Source organism: Sinocyclocheilus rhinocerous, unplaced genomic scaffold (genome assembly GCF_001515625.1).
Source record: "Sinocyclocheilus rhinocerous isolate Xijiao unplaced genomic scaffold, SAMN03320098_v1.1 scaffold416, whole genome shotgun sequence".
NCBI classification, from domain to species: Eukaryota; Metazoa; Chordata; class Actinopteri; order Cypriniformes; family Cyprinidae; genus Sinocyclocheilus; species Sinocyclocheilus rhinocerous.
Window position 1 is genome coordinate 467,581 of NW_015647952.1, and position 14,976 is coordinate 482,556.

The 14,976-nt window shown below is 36.6% G+C and overlaps 1 long non-coding RNA gene across 2 annotated transcripts in view; it reads right to left on the bottom strand.

Moving 5' to 3' along the window:
* The window catches only part of LOC107709412 (uncharacterized), a 154,666-nt gene that overhangs the window by 99,070 nt on the left and 40,620 nt on the right, over positions 1-14,976 (bottom strand). Inside the window, exon 2 of one of the 2 annotated variants that reach the window (XR_001636496.1) lies at positions 7,480-7,613. The exons of the other annotated variant lie outside the window; for it this stretch is intronic. This is a non-coding gene — a long non-coding RNA (uncharacterized LOC107709412). The remainder of the gene's footprint in view (positions 1-7,479; positions 7,614-14,976) is intronic. 2 annotated transcript variants of the gene reach the window in all.

Sequence of the window (14,976 nt, forward strand, 5' to 3'; positions counted from 1 at the left end):
TGTGTGGTTCATCATGTTTTAGAATTGATGATGACACGGTCAGGAATTCCACATACATGCATTATCTCACACTTTTTTCTTCCAACTTCCTTCTAAAACCATTAAACCTCAATACTGAACACCAAACCGCAATCCTCAGGGAGACAGGTCTTCCTGTCAATGCATCAAACTCCAAATGTGAACTCTCACCTTATAAACATCTTATAGAGGTCAAAGGGGAAACATTTAACAAGCTCATTTAATTTCACTGTAAAGCAGGAGCAGACTGAAAAAACACACACAAGTGTAGGGTGAAGTTGCTCAATCCTAAATATAGACAGATGTCTGGGGTTATTGTGCTTGATCTGATGTCTACAGAAGGGACCTCGGCTCTCTCTCTGGGTGTCCTAATATGAGGAAAGTCAGACCTCATTTTAGGACATTCTTGAACTGAATAAAATTAAACGCATGAGTCCAATCAGAACAGAACACAAACAGTCTTTCCTATTAGTGCTCACATCATCTGAACCAAAAATCAGTTATGGAAAGGTTTTTTGTTTTTTTTAATCTTTTTTCCTAAGATGAAAATATTTTTCTCATTCTCCCATGAATTCACTAAATCATGTTAACATGTATGCAGTATTTTAGCACAAAAACAGTGTTATATTTACAACCCACCTGCTAACCAGTTTAATCATTTGCATTAATCAGAATAATCAGGTTTCAGTTAAAGTTTAAATCTAATAAACAAATATTATTAAAAATATATTTTCTTCATGTTGCTATATACATTGAAATTCAATGAAGGTGCAATTAATAAAGTGCAATTATTTACTATTATTATTTTGAATCTATTTACAACTATAAAATAAAGCCGACACTGCCTCCATGCCCAAATAAATGGCATTATCACAGTGGGAACCATTCATTTTTCCCCTGAGTCTCTTCAAGTGTTGATGGTAGAATATGATAATTACTCCGATCTGTGGAGTTTCTACAGCGTCATCATTAATAATGATGATCTCAGTAGTTCTCCCACTGGACACACAACAGCACTGAAAACACACATTACACTTCATATGAATTCAGAAAGAAAGACAGAGGTTCTACTTTCTCATACTGTACAGTTCTAGAGACAAAAAAAAAAAACATTCATGCATATTTCATAAAACATATTTTTGACTTATGAAATATTCTTTATTACTAAGTGCAGCTCTTTCATATGTCAAAATAATAGATTTTGCCATCATTCAAAAGTGCTGTTGTGAATACACATTACAAACACCAACATGTGCCTCTAATAAATAAACTGCGCATGCTGTGCTCGATAGTTGACAGTAAATGTACGTATGTTTGTATTGTAGATATATACACACATTTTCACATGCATGAATACATGCATGCATACACTTTACGATTAGCTTTTGTTTGTTAATATTAATCAACTACATTAGTTAACATGAACTACCAATTAACACCACTTCTACAACATTTAGTAATATTGGTCACACTTTATTTTAAGGTCCAATTATTGCTATTAACAAACCATTAACTATGACTTTTGCCCCAAAAAATCTCCAAATTGGCTGCTAATTATGAGTTAGTAAGGTAGTTCTTAAGTTTAGGATTAGGGATGTAGAATATGGTCATGCAGAATATGTGCTTTATAAGCACTAATAAACAGTCAAAATGTTAATAATAGGCATGCTAATAAGCAACTAGTTAATAATGAAAATTGGTCCCTATACTAAAGTGTTGTTGTAATATTTTCTAATTTCAACATTTAATTATTTTTAAAATCAATAGTTGCATGTTAACATTAATGTACAAACGACGAGCAATTGTATTTTTATCGACAAACAATAATAGACATGTTGCTCATTGTTAGTTCATGTAATTTAAAGCAGTAACTATTGTTAACAAATCCACTAGTTGGCCTCGGAAATTTCCAGGTGGGCCACAGTCCCAAAATAATTACAATTTTGTTATATTAACATAATCTTAATTAAAATGCTACAAGCATAATAACAAACTGACTTCAAAAACAATATAAAAAATAATGAACTTAAATAAATGTACAGTTTCTGTTATGCCAATAAAGAAAACTGAACTGAAATTGAATTGACAGATGCTGACCTCAGACAACACAAGACAAACCTGTATATCAACAGGATGTATGGTGAGGATGTCAACAGAGGTAAGTTCCAGTCTCTCCTGAGGTCCAGCCATTCAGTTTATAGGTGTGTGTACATGCATTCATGCCGTCATCCATTCAAATGTATCTTCTGAACACTCATATCAGCACTCAACACCACTCCCTGTTTAATTAAGGTGGGACATTTAGTGTTAGAAACCAATTTACAGCTTTCAGGAAAGGTGTGACAGTCACACTTCCATAACACCACAACGAGTGAAACCTTCATTTCCCACCTCAACACACACACACTTACAGACCTCAGTTCCACTCCCTCAGAACAGAGACAAACCTCTAAAAATGTGCTAAAGAAATGCAGTGACATCTCTCATCCTCAAAATCAGCTCTATCTGTCCCTCTCCATCCTGTGGGTAAAAATAGACACTTCCTTTCCCACTTTTGCAAACCGGCACTTTTCGTCAAGGTTACCATGGCAGCCAAACTAGGGAGCTCAACTAGCTTGAGGAACGCTGGGACCCCGTCCTTACAACCACTGATATCATCGCCCCCATAACCTCCGGTCGAGCAAATCTGCATGATTATTCTTTTATTCCTTTGTAGTCGGGCTGAGAGAGCTATTACGGTTATTGCATATTGATTATGATAACCTTTGGCAGGCCTATATGATTCAAAGCTTTAGGGCCGAGTCAATCAATAGAGCATTAGGATTCTCCAGCATGCGTGACTTTGTCCAGATAGCATGTTGTAGAGCTCATAGCACAGATTGAGACACGCAGACATGGCATGTGTAGACATGGATTGTATAGAACGGAATATGCACCATTTGGCGGATGAATAAACATTACGAGTGTAGCATGAACGTTGAACGAGAGCGGATATTTCAAACGAGAAGACGGGCGGCCGGCGGTAACTCTGGATCGGGGGATGGGGTGTAATTTGTGATTACCCAGCCAGTTGTGTCATCCACTCCCTCTGGAGTATACGCTTACAGCATGATGAAGCACGTGTCAAGGTCAGCCTGACGTGTTCTGGACGTACTCCAGCGCGTTTCTAATCACAGAGGGCCAGCGGAGTGCTCCTGGAGGCGTGCTTATCAGAAAAACATTTCCGCTCTCCTTCGCTTTGTGTCTGGCCATCCCTTTTCTGACAAATGTCTTTTCTCTTCTCGGCTGACTTGCTGCAATGGATTTGTTACACATGCGGCCTACACAGAGTAAAGTATGCCAACAATCCTGTGTGTGATTTCACAAATCACTATGGTGGTGTCATGGTATAGCGATTGTATCAGATGGTAATGGCATTATGTTTTTTTGTATACTGTGGGACTGAAGGATTACGGTATGCATTTACATGGTACTCAATGTATTTCTAAGAACTCCAAAGAACAAATCCATGGTGTAAATATGGCACCATGTCTAAAGATATTACTTTTTAACCAGTTCTGCAGTAGTAGATACTGCCGTGCATTTAAGGTTTAGGCATCCAGAATATACTGCTTTTACTGTCAGTGCCTCTCTCTTTTTGAATTTCAAAAAGACATTGTGCTTTTTTTTAAAAAATGCAAAGGAAAGGAATATTCCTATCAAGAATATTTCCTACAAACAAAACTCAGAAAAGTACTTTTTGTTCTTTCATCTTTTAAATAATGTGTCGGGATCTGGTATCAAATAAACTTACAAAAAACGATTTGGTACAAACAGTACCAAACAAGCCAGAAGCAAAATAAAAATAAAAATATGTACACTACACCGGGGCCTGTAAGATTTTTTAAAATGTTTTGACAAAGACGACTATAAAAAAAACTGCTCTCCAAGACTGCATTTATTTGATCAAAAATACAGTAATATTGCAAAATATTATTAGAATTAAAAAGTTTTTTTTTTTAATACAATTTAAAATGTAATTTAATCCTGTGATGGCAAAGCTGACTTTCCAGTAGTTACTCCAAGTCTTCAAAAAAAACATCTTACTGATTCCAAAATTTTGAATGGAAGTGTATAACTTAATGAAATACTAAATATAAGAAAATATATATATTATATTACATTACATTATTATAATAAAAAAATTTAATTACATTAAAGCAAGCATTAAAACAGATGGTTTTGATTTTGCATTAAATAGTGAAAATGTTTATTTTCTGGTGTTTTGTGGGCTGTTTTGCTTTAAAAATAAGTATTTTTCTGTCAAATAAGTATATTTTTTTGTTAAAGGTGATAAAAAAAATGTATGGAATAGCATGCATTAAAAAAAGTCCAATTAGCTGGCATATTGCTGAAAAATATGTCCTGAGAAATTACATCCAACCCTGGCAGCAAAAAAAAAAAGTTCTGACTGTAAGACTGTGTAGTTTTAACTCTGGCAAAAGTTAGCAAGACGTACAACACCATTAAAATGAGTGTAATCCGAATTGTCACATGGGTTGTATTTGCGTTAAAGCATTTGAATGAGTTTGTGTTTTTTTGTTTCTTTCTTGGCGTGCATAGTAGGCCTTGAGAGCCTGAGGCAGATTTCCTCCTCTCTGTGAATATATGTAAATGAATCATCCAAAAGGGAGCTGGGGTGATTGGTTGGGCCGTCAGTGGCCTGTCCTCTACAGTTACGGATGATGTTCTTAGACAAATTTCTGTGTTTGTGTATTCAAACCGCCCAAAACCAGCAAACTGAAGAACCACGTCAGTTCCTTTAGACTTGCGTAAATGTCTGTGAGAGACAAATCAGATGATTCTTACATAGCAAATGTGTACGTTTTATAATCTTAGAATATTGCTGACCCATCAACCCTCATTAAATCAAAAAAGCAAACACTTTACGAGGACACAAGAGCTAAGCTACATCAGTGCTTATCAAATTCAACAAACACACGTAATCAGGGCTTTGGTTAACAAATGAAGACAGTTAAATGATAGACTCTGAACACTGAGGGTGGTATTCGACCAGACGACAGTTCTTCCTGGAAAAGCTTCTTCAATTGAGTGTTACTACGAGGAGTGACCATTACTGTTATGGATGCTTTTGCTGAATACTAGTCTCACAGTCATCTTTACCAATTTTTTGGTCCATTTAATGGATGTCAATTCTTCAATTTGTGTTCTACAGAGGTCATACAGGTTTGGAATAATAAATGCAGAAATTAATTACATTTTATTTTTGAGTGAACGATCCCTTTAAGTTGCTAGTTTTTACATTAAACTAACTGACTGAAGGAAAAAATGAGAGATCGAAGCAAACATCTGAATGGTCATGTGTGCTGATGAGAACATTACGTTTGTTGCTTTCCACCACTGACAACAAGATTACAACCTATATATTCCAGCGCCAGATCGTCACTTGCATTCAGGTATAACAAAAAAACACGATGACCAAACTAAATCTAACTGCATTATCTGAGCTTTAGATTCATGAATAAACCAGTCCAACATTTCTTCACCTCATAAAATCCCAGTCATTATGAGACAGTGGGAAATGGAATTAGATTCTTCTGTCTCACCTCTCGACCTTTCCATGCTGTTTTCTCTACCATCTCAGCTTTATACGCTGATTAAGTGATCAGTCTCTCTCATATGGGACTGGGTTTCAATATGCCTCCGGGCTCTCCGCCAAATGCACCATCCGCCAACCCAACCCAACCTAACAATGACAACCATTCAATATTTACCTTCAGGCCCTGTTGGAACACGACCACTCAACTGTCAGTGTCACAGTCAAGGCGGCCCTAGAGGAAAAGCTTAAATCTTAAGCTAATGCTGCGGCTTAAAACTCAAATCAACCTTGATTGTGCCTTTGACACAGCTGCATAAACAGTAGTTTCCTAGGGTACAGGAAAAGATCATTCAGAGCTCATTCGCTCTCAGAAGCTTTGATACTGCGGACGTGAAAGCGTGTGCATGAGGAAAAGCACCAAATGCTCCGTTCTGCAGGAGATCAGAGACAACAGTGGCTCGGAGTCTCACCTGAGCTGTCACAGAGGAGAACTGAGATTACCTGACTCTCTCCACATCCTTCAAGCTGAGAAGTTCTTCAGTTGAACTGGGAGGTCATATACTTGAGGAACCATGTGGGAGAGAAAAACAGCGGCTATCTTTGGATGAGCAGTTCACTAAAATGTTCATACTATTTCTAGTGTGCAGTATGTATATTATTGTCTAGCATGCAAATGTTCTGCTTGTATATAGAATATATATGCTAAAATGTGCAGTACAGGACAGAGCACACTCTGAGGAACACTATATACTACAATGCAATGTGCTAAAAAAAAGTATATTTTTGAAGTGACGATTTAACCATTAGTAGTAATGCAATCTTTACATGGTTTTTAACTAATTTGTTTGGGCAAAAATACACAAAAATGTTAAAATTGCAAAAGCCATACAGTTGGCATGCAGCTGTTTACAGCTGGCATACAATATTACTTGAAAAGTGTATTAAAAGAACTGTTTTAAAGAGATGTGCAATAGAAAAAATCTCAGTGGTGCTACATGACTCATTTGTATTTTAAGTGGTGACATTTTCTCTATCAAATGTAGTTGACTACTTTACCTATTCTAGCAAGAAATGATAAAAGCATTAATAGCAGAATTAAAATAGTACAGAAAATGGAAACAAAAAAGAGTTTTCCTCGCTTTTTAATATGATTAAAATAGTACAAAATGGACACATACAAAAAATTACAATTTAAATTAAAATAATAATAATAATTATTATTATTATTATCATTATTATTATTATCATTTAAAAAAAATATGTATTTATTTTCTAGCTTGGATATGATATGGCACTAATGGGCTAATGCTCTTGGAAACACTTTTTACATGTTTTTACATTTTATGTTTACAAACTCCATAGAATCATACACTTTCCATTTGAAGAAATTATATTCCAAGCCCCTCCCTCCCTATGCTAAAGTAAGTAATTTCCTAGATGATAACCTCAGGACAACTGCTGAATTAACATGCAATGTGAGGTAATGTCACAACAGTGTAACATACTACTGTTACTGTTGCATACTGCACACTGTTTTTACATAACATGAAAAAAAAATACTAGGTAGTATATTGTGCAGCACACAGTATACTAGTATTACATTTCATTTCATTGTGTTTTCAATCTTTTCCCGTAGCACACAGTGTCAAGCGGTTGTGGTAAAGTATTGCCTTACAGCAGGTATTCCCCCCGTGCAGCAGTACTTTAAGCTGTCACTCAGTGGACCGTGTGAAATGCTTGCTGGGAATTTTTCAGAAATGTGATACAATAACAGTATCTGGGATATACACTTAAAAGGCTTCATTTAATCTTCATGGTGCAGACAGCAATTTGTAACATCATGGAGTATGCATCACACTCACCGGATACTACACTAAATGCACGTCTCTCACTGATGGTACCCCAGGAAGTGTTTACCTCTTCATTGCGTTGTCACTGCAGGCCATTCTGTTCTTCTGTTTGGGTTGAAGCATTTAAGATTATTTCTTGCCAAAACCTGTTAGAGGGTCACAAACAATGTCAGTTTTGTTTCTCTGCTCGGAAATTGTCTCCATGTTATCAGATTATTTCTGACAAGCTTCTTAGCTTTTGAATTGTGTGCATGTTGTAATGATGTCAGTGTTTTCTGTCAGGCTTTTTCTCTCTCTCTCTCTCTCTCTCTCTCTCTCCCTCTCTTTCTGTTTCTCTGCTTTCCAATTACTCCAGAGACTATTATCTTTCCATATCAAGGAAGCCGCATAAATGCTGCAGTTTGGGAGAGACTTTTTACGTAACTACATTTTTGAAAGTTGTTACAGAAGTTCAGCTGCAATAAAAATAACATAACATTTCCAGTAACAAGCTAATTTTGCAGATGAGCAGCTGCAGAGTGACAAAATGCTATAATTGCCATTTTTTGTAGCATAATATTGCACATACAGCTTTGCAGCCACAAAAACTTAGGCAATAGTCAAACATGCTCTCCCAAACTTTCCTCTTGTACAAGTATCATTGAAGATCTGTTTTGATTTAGTTTACCCACGACAGGTAGAATAAACAGTATTCATTTTAGGGTGAACTATCTAAAGCATGCTAAAGCTAAGTTGAAACTAACAAGCTAACTGAAACTAACCTTTTTCATTTTGCTCAAAACATTAACAATTTCAACACCCACTCTCATGTAAAGCATGATGAGAACTCGGACTGCTGGGATTGCAAGCAATTAAATTAAGTTGTAATACGATTTTCAATAATTGTCACGTTAGTTCATTTTAAATATGTGTTCTCAACACTAAAGATGTATTATATGATTGGTACAACCTGTGGGCAGCTGGTGGTACTGCAACAAGTGTCAAAATGAAAGGATGCCAACTTATGTAGAGCGACACGACCCAACATGTTTCCAGGCGTGTTAGCAGTCTGCAAGAAAACAAGTGGTATCCATGTTTTGTCTTGCCACATTCTAGTTTGATTGCACTTTATGTTTGATGTTGCTACTGTTTTGCATCTGAATTTCGCCTCAGGTATCTATAAATAATGTCTAGATATACTGTTTAATTATGCTACTTCTATAATGGTAATTCATAATTGTTTTGGCTGGCAGGGTATTTGCCAACAGCAAATACCAGGTGCTTTCAGACAATGGCAAAGGTTCAAAATAACACCACATCCTATTTAAGGACCACATACCACTTTGGAAAATACCCATGACAAATAACAAAAATTAAATACAATTATATTTCATTCAGATCTTTGTGCTAAAATTACTGTATAAGCTTGGTTATAATTGAAAATGTATTAAATCAGACCTAATATGACCTTTAAGTTTTTTTTTTTTCTTTTTTTTTTTTCCATGTTGAACTTGATGGACGCAAATCAAAAGATAATTCATAATCAGTCAGTCATCAGTGCAAAAACAGCTTCACTTTATGTAACACGAGTTAAAAAAGCCAGTAATACATTCCAAATATGATTGGATGAGCCACAACTGAAACCATCATAAAATACCCAGAATACATACAACAGTGACCACAAATCAGCTGAATTCCAAGATAAGTCAAGTTTCGATGTTGTTTGGCAATTGAAATCAATCTAGAATTACATCTTGTTTACGCCACACACAGGCAGAGTGACGCAAAACTACATAACTTCTATTACAATCAACATCAGTTGAGAATTTAGTGTTGACGACTACAAATTAAAACCAGACTAGTTGTCTGACAGCTTGATGTCAGATTTTTAAAAGACATGTTTGTGTTTACTCCAATTGCCATGATGACTACAGCATCACACAGGCCACAAAACATAACTGGAGGGCACATGTGCCCTGGGTTTCTGTCAGTACCACACAAGAGTGTGTAAAATGAAAACTTGTGTAAAATGATATTAAGTTTAAATCCCAAGTTGTTACCTTTTGCAGTACAGTCATGCTGGATGAAAGGTGACTTAGAAGGTTATAGAACAAAGAAAAAATGAGAAAAAAAAAAATCATCTAGTGGGTAGAATTTAAAGGAATGTAAAGATGATAAGCAAATGTTTGTCGAGGTGCAAGTTTTAACGGTAACCTCAGATCCGTCTCCTGTGTTAATACCATCATCTGTTCCCAAACAGCCACTAAACAATTCGTTAAATCAAACAAGACATTACAATAATTAAAGTGGGTGGATTTAAAAGGTAACTGAACCCACCACACCTCTCTCACAGCTCAGTATTTACATTTAAACAACAAGCCTCAGGTGGATCGCTATTTACTCTTCATGCATTATTTATTAATTCCTTCTTTTTAGCGGTTACAGTTAATCGAGTTTCAGTAGCGCCGCAAAAATGGTCTATTTGGAAACAAAGATGCATTTTATTGTCGAGGCAATGTATGTAATGATTATTTTTATTGTAGACAATAACAGTCTGTTTGCTCTGCTTTGTCATTTCCAATGGCAGCCGAGCCATTTATACTATCAGTGTTTATGTTCGCAGTCATGTTTATGAATCCGAAGCAATTTATGCTCATAAAAGCAAAAGGGCTGTGTAAATAAGAAATGCTTCAATTGTGGGTGTCTTTTACCTGCACGTTTGTACATTTCTTTACATCAAACAGGGGTTGACTGTGTGTAGTAAACATTATTAAAACATGAACATACATGTTTCAGTCAAAGCCAAACACATTTTTCCATTGTAGTCTGTGTTTTTGATAGAAAGAAACAACATTGATGGTGTCATTCTAATATTTACCACACAACCAATTGGATAAGCAAGAAAACCAAACATTGAGTCTCGTTCGAAGTCGTAAACGAGAGTGCACTCTAACGCGAAATTGACAGCAGCATTAAGAGCAGGATGTCCATTAAAAGGAAATGACATAGTAGGCCATCAATCGACAGAGTGCTTTAAAGCTTTGTGAAGATGCTATGGTGTAATTAAAAGCACTGTCCATTAAAGGTATTGTGCTGCAATCAAATTATGCTTAATTAAGCCGTACATTGCGATTTAGAGGAGGGCAGGTGTGCTAGTATGCCTTTTTTACTATATATAAAGTTGTTTTGCTGGAAAGAAAATATCTAAACGGTGGTATAAATCAATTTCAGGCATCTTCAACACATAATATACCGCATGGACAAGGACTCAAGATGCCTACTGTCTTTTACCTGAGGCCTATCTCACCTGAGGCAACACTGCAGGCCTGAAAGAACAGCAGATAAGAATGTACAACAGCATGAAAGAATGGAGAAGAGAACCGGTGGTTTGAATGGTTAGGTGTGAAGGCAGGAGGATAATGTCTTCCTCCAGTACTCATGCAGAAAAGAATGTGTGTTTTTGTGTTGAGCGGTTAGGTCAAGTCCACACAGCTCAAGTTCACTCAATAGTGCACATAAATAGTTTCAGAATCAGACTTACAGTACACTGGTTGCATTGTAGGCTTTTGATTCACTATAAAGAACCAGCACATAAGAGTCTATTGTTTGTTAATGGGGTTACACAAGTTGTTTTGCATAATACTCCATACAGACTGCAAACTCGCATTCATTTGAAAAATTAATAACATGATTTCATAAACTATGCGGCTGAGTGAGTTAGTTCAGCAGAACGCAGTGGCATCTGCAGGAATTGCTGTACAAATTTGTAAGAGATCGATCTAGGGATTTTAAGTATCGATACGGAGATCAGCAAGGACACACTAAAGTGATCAAAAGTGAGAGTCAAGACATAATGTAACAAAATAATTATATCACAAATAAATGCAGTTTTTTTATTTATTTCTAATCAGTGAATCCTGAAAATGTATCCGGATTTCGCCCAAAACTATAAGCAGCACAACAGTTTTCAATACTGATAATAATAAGAAATGTTTGAGTGAAAAATCACATACCAGAATTATTTCACAAGCATCATGTGACACTGAAGACTGGCGTAATGACTGCTAAAAATTCAGCTTTGCTATCACATGAATAAATTATGTTTTAAAATATATTAAAATAGAAAACATTCAATTTCAATTCTAATATTATTTCACAATAGTACTACGTTTACTGTGTTTGTGATAAATGCAGCATTGGTAAGCAAGAGACCTTTGAAAAACAATAACAAAATCTTACCAACATCAAATTTTTGAATGATCAAAAGTGAGAGTCAAGACATAATGTAACAAAATAATTTTTTATAAGTTTTTTTATTTCTAATCAGTGAATCCTGAAAATGTATCCGGATTTCGCCCAAAACTATAAGCAGCACAACAGTTTTCAATACTGATAATAATAAGAAATGTTTGAGTGAAAAATCACATACCAGAATTATTTCACAAGCATCATGTGACACTGAAGACTGGCGTAATGACTGCTAAAAATTCAGCTTTGCTATCACATGAATAAATTATGTTTTAAAATATATTAAAATAGAAAACATTCAATTTCAATTCTAATATTATTTCACAATAGTACTACGTTTACTGTGTTTGTGATAAATGCAGCATTGGTAAGCAAGAGACCTTTGAAAAACAATAACAAAATCTTACCAACATCAAATTTTTGAACAGTAATGTACATTTTTATCCAGTCCAGGGTCTGCAACAAATTATGAAAACAGATAAACCATCTAGGAACTTATCAGCAAAATAAAGCTTGAATGGAGGCTGCATGTAGATAAAGAGTAGCAGAAGACTTTCAATACAGAGCTGCCAGGCAAAGACTGTATTAAAAAAAAAAATCTATAATATATGGTTCTTTCCAGCTGATCAATGAGCGGCATTGTATGTGAGATGCATTTGCTCTGCATACTTGAGATTCTGTACTATGCACACACATACATCAGCACTGTAGACATCTAATGTTTGCACTGGATTAGACACACAAAAGCCCCGATGACATCACATCCTTGCTTGAGCTGGAACACAAAGGTAGCGTCCAACAGACGGGCGGCCATTAACATTACAGAGGGTGCTGAAAGACAGAAAGTGTGTGCGCAACTCAGAAGGAATGCAATTTCATTGTCTCGCTACATTTATGCCGCTATAATGCTCCATCTTTCTTTCTAATATGACGGCATTAAGAGTCGCTCCCAGGGCAAATGCCCAACACATGGTATTCTGTCAACAAATTTGGAGCAGCGTGAGTTATAATCAGCATATCAGCCCCTACAGAATATCTCTCATGTCTACAGGGTGGAATAAAATCTCGACAAGTGTTTAATTACATTATTCCTTCCCCCTCTGTCCTAATCCATGTAATCTCCTCTCTCTCCAACTCTTTCTCTTATCCAGGAACTTTGATGTTACCCGCACACACACTCCAGATACCCTTAAGCCCCGGTGGCCGAGGACCAGAAAGCGTCTGCCTGATTGCTGCAGATTCTGCCAAACTTCTGATTACATCTCCCCGCACGTCTGCCCAGCGCCGCCTCCCGAAAGGAAGCGATCAGGAAGTGCGGGGTCTTGCGAATGTGGCTACCATATGGCGCTGATTGTATTGCCGCTGACTCGGATGGCGGTGGATGGATGTGATTGGATAATGATGGGGATAGGCCATGTGTGGATGTGATTCTGAGAGATGAGCCGAGACAAAGATTTGGGGTGAGGAAGAGGTGCTGAAGAGAAGATTGGATTAGGGATCAGGGCATATGAAAACATTTGTCAGATACAAAAACCTATGTTTCTCTCTCTCACGCTGATTTAGACCTTGTTTATATCTAGTACTGACATCCTTCCCAGGTGCTCTGATCTGAAGTGGGAAGTAGGTGCAAACAGATCACTTAAACCACATTCAGAGGCAGTCAAAAATGAATCAGTATAAACGTTAATCTGGACTGATGCAACATCAAATTACTGTCTACTAGTGAAACACGTAATAACTCCACAGAAACATGAGTTTTAAACTTTTCCAGCTGTGTGCGGCTCTAAAAGAAAACAACCGTGCAATCAAACTCTTGGAAAAGCTCCATACGTGCACAAGAGTTCATGGAATATCTCTGGTTTGCCTGACATCAGAATGCAACTGACGATATGAGGCACATATATTCGAAGTTCAGGTAACAGAGTTGCCTAACTAAAATAATAAAAAGCTTGAAATGTCACATCTGTGATATTAAAATTCAAGTATATTTGGGAGCAGCAAAGATAATAAAAATAACGACTCTATTCAACAATTATTCTCGTCTGTTTTTGTTTTCTATGCGCACAAAAAGTATTCTCGTAGCTTTGTAAAATTACAGTTGAACCACTGATGTCACAAGGACTATTTCAACAATGTCCTTACTACCTTTCTGGGCCTGGGAACATTTCAGTTATATTGCTGTCTATGGAGGGTCAGAAAGCTCTGGGATTTCATCTTAATATAAAAAATATCTTAATTTGTGTTCTGAAGATGAACAAAGGTCGTACGGGTTTGGAACCACATGAGGGTGAGTAATGACAGAATTTTCATTTTTGGGTGAACTAAATATAGCTTGTAAAAAAATGCTATGCCAGGTTTGACAAATTATGCTAAATGTCATTTGTTCTTACTGCTAATTCATATTGCAGGAATGAGATTTGATAGGTATGGCAACATTTTAACGAATAGCAAATAGGGATGGGTCACGATTTTCGAAATATTCGATTAGTTGATTTAATAATCAATTAATTCAATTAATAATGAATTAATAATATCGAATAGGCTGTGCGATTTATTTATTTTTTTTGACAATAATTCTTCATGTTTTCGGTGCTGATGTGGTGGCGATGCATTCATGTAACTAGAGGGTGGCGCTGCCAATAACGCACCTAAAAGCTGTCATAGACAACAAAAGAACAACACATTGTCTCATGCACACACTGTAGATTTGAGTCAGGATTTAACTGTCGAAACTTTTTCTCAGGCGGCTGATTTCCTTAATAGCGCTAGCAGTGGCCCGCCTGTGACAAAACGAACTCGGGGCGAAGGTTGTACACACAACTACACTGAATGCGGACCTGCTGCAAGTACAACAGCTTTCAGCTGAGAATGGCTCATAGAGAAAAGCTGTCTGTCAGTCAGAAGTGTTTTGTAGAGTCGGCACGGCTCCAGCCCATTATCTTCTCACCGATGCAGAGACTGAGCCGACAGAATCGGCCCGAATGTGCTTGCTATCTGGGATATTCATGCTCGTTTTTGATGTCCTAGCCTTATGAGCAGTTGATTTATGCTAATTGATGGACTGTTAGGCTATGTTAATAAGTGCCGTCATTCGTTGAAATTATATTAATATGTTTCAGCACATCACAATCATTATATAGCTTGAGTTAAGATACCTATTCCCTAATGAATTAAACAGTTAATACATATTGAAAGCATGAATGGTCTCTCTCCCTCTCTCTCTGTTTGTGGGTGTGTACTGTGTAGTGTACTGTAGCCTATGCGTGGGGGGGGGGGGGGGGG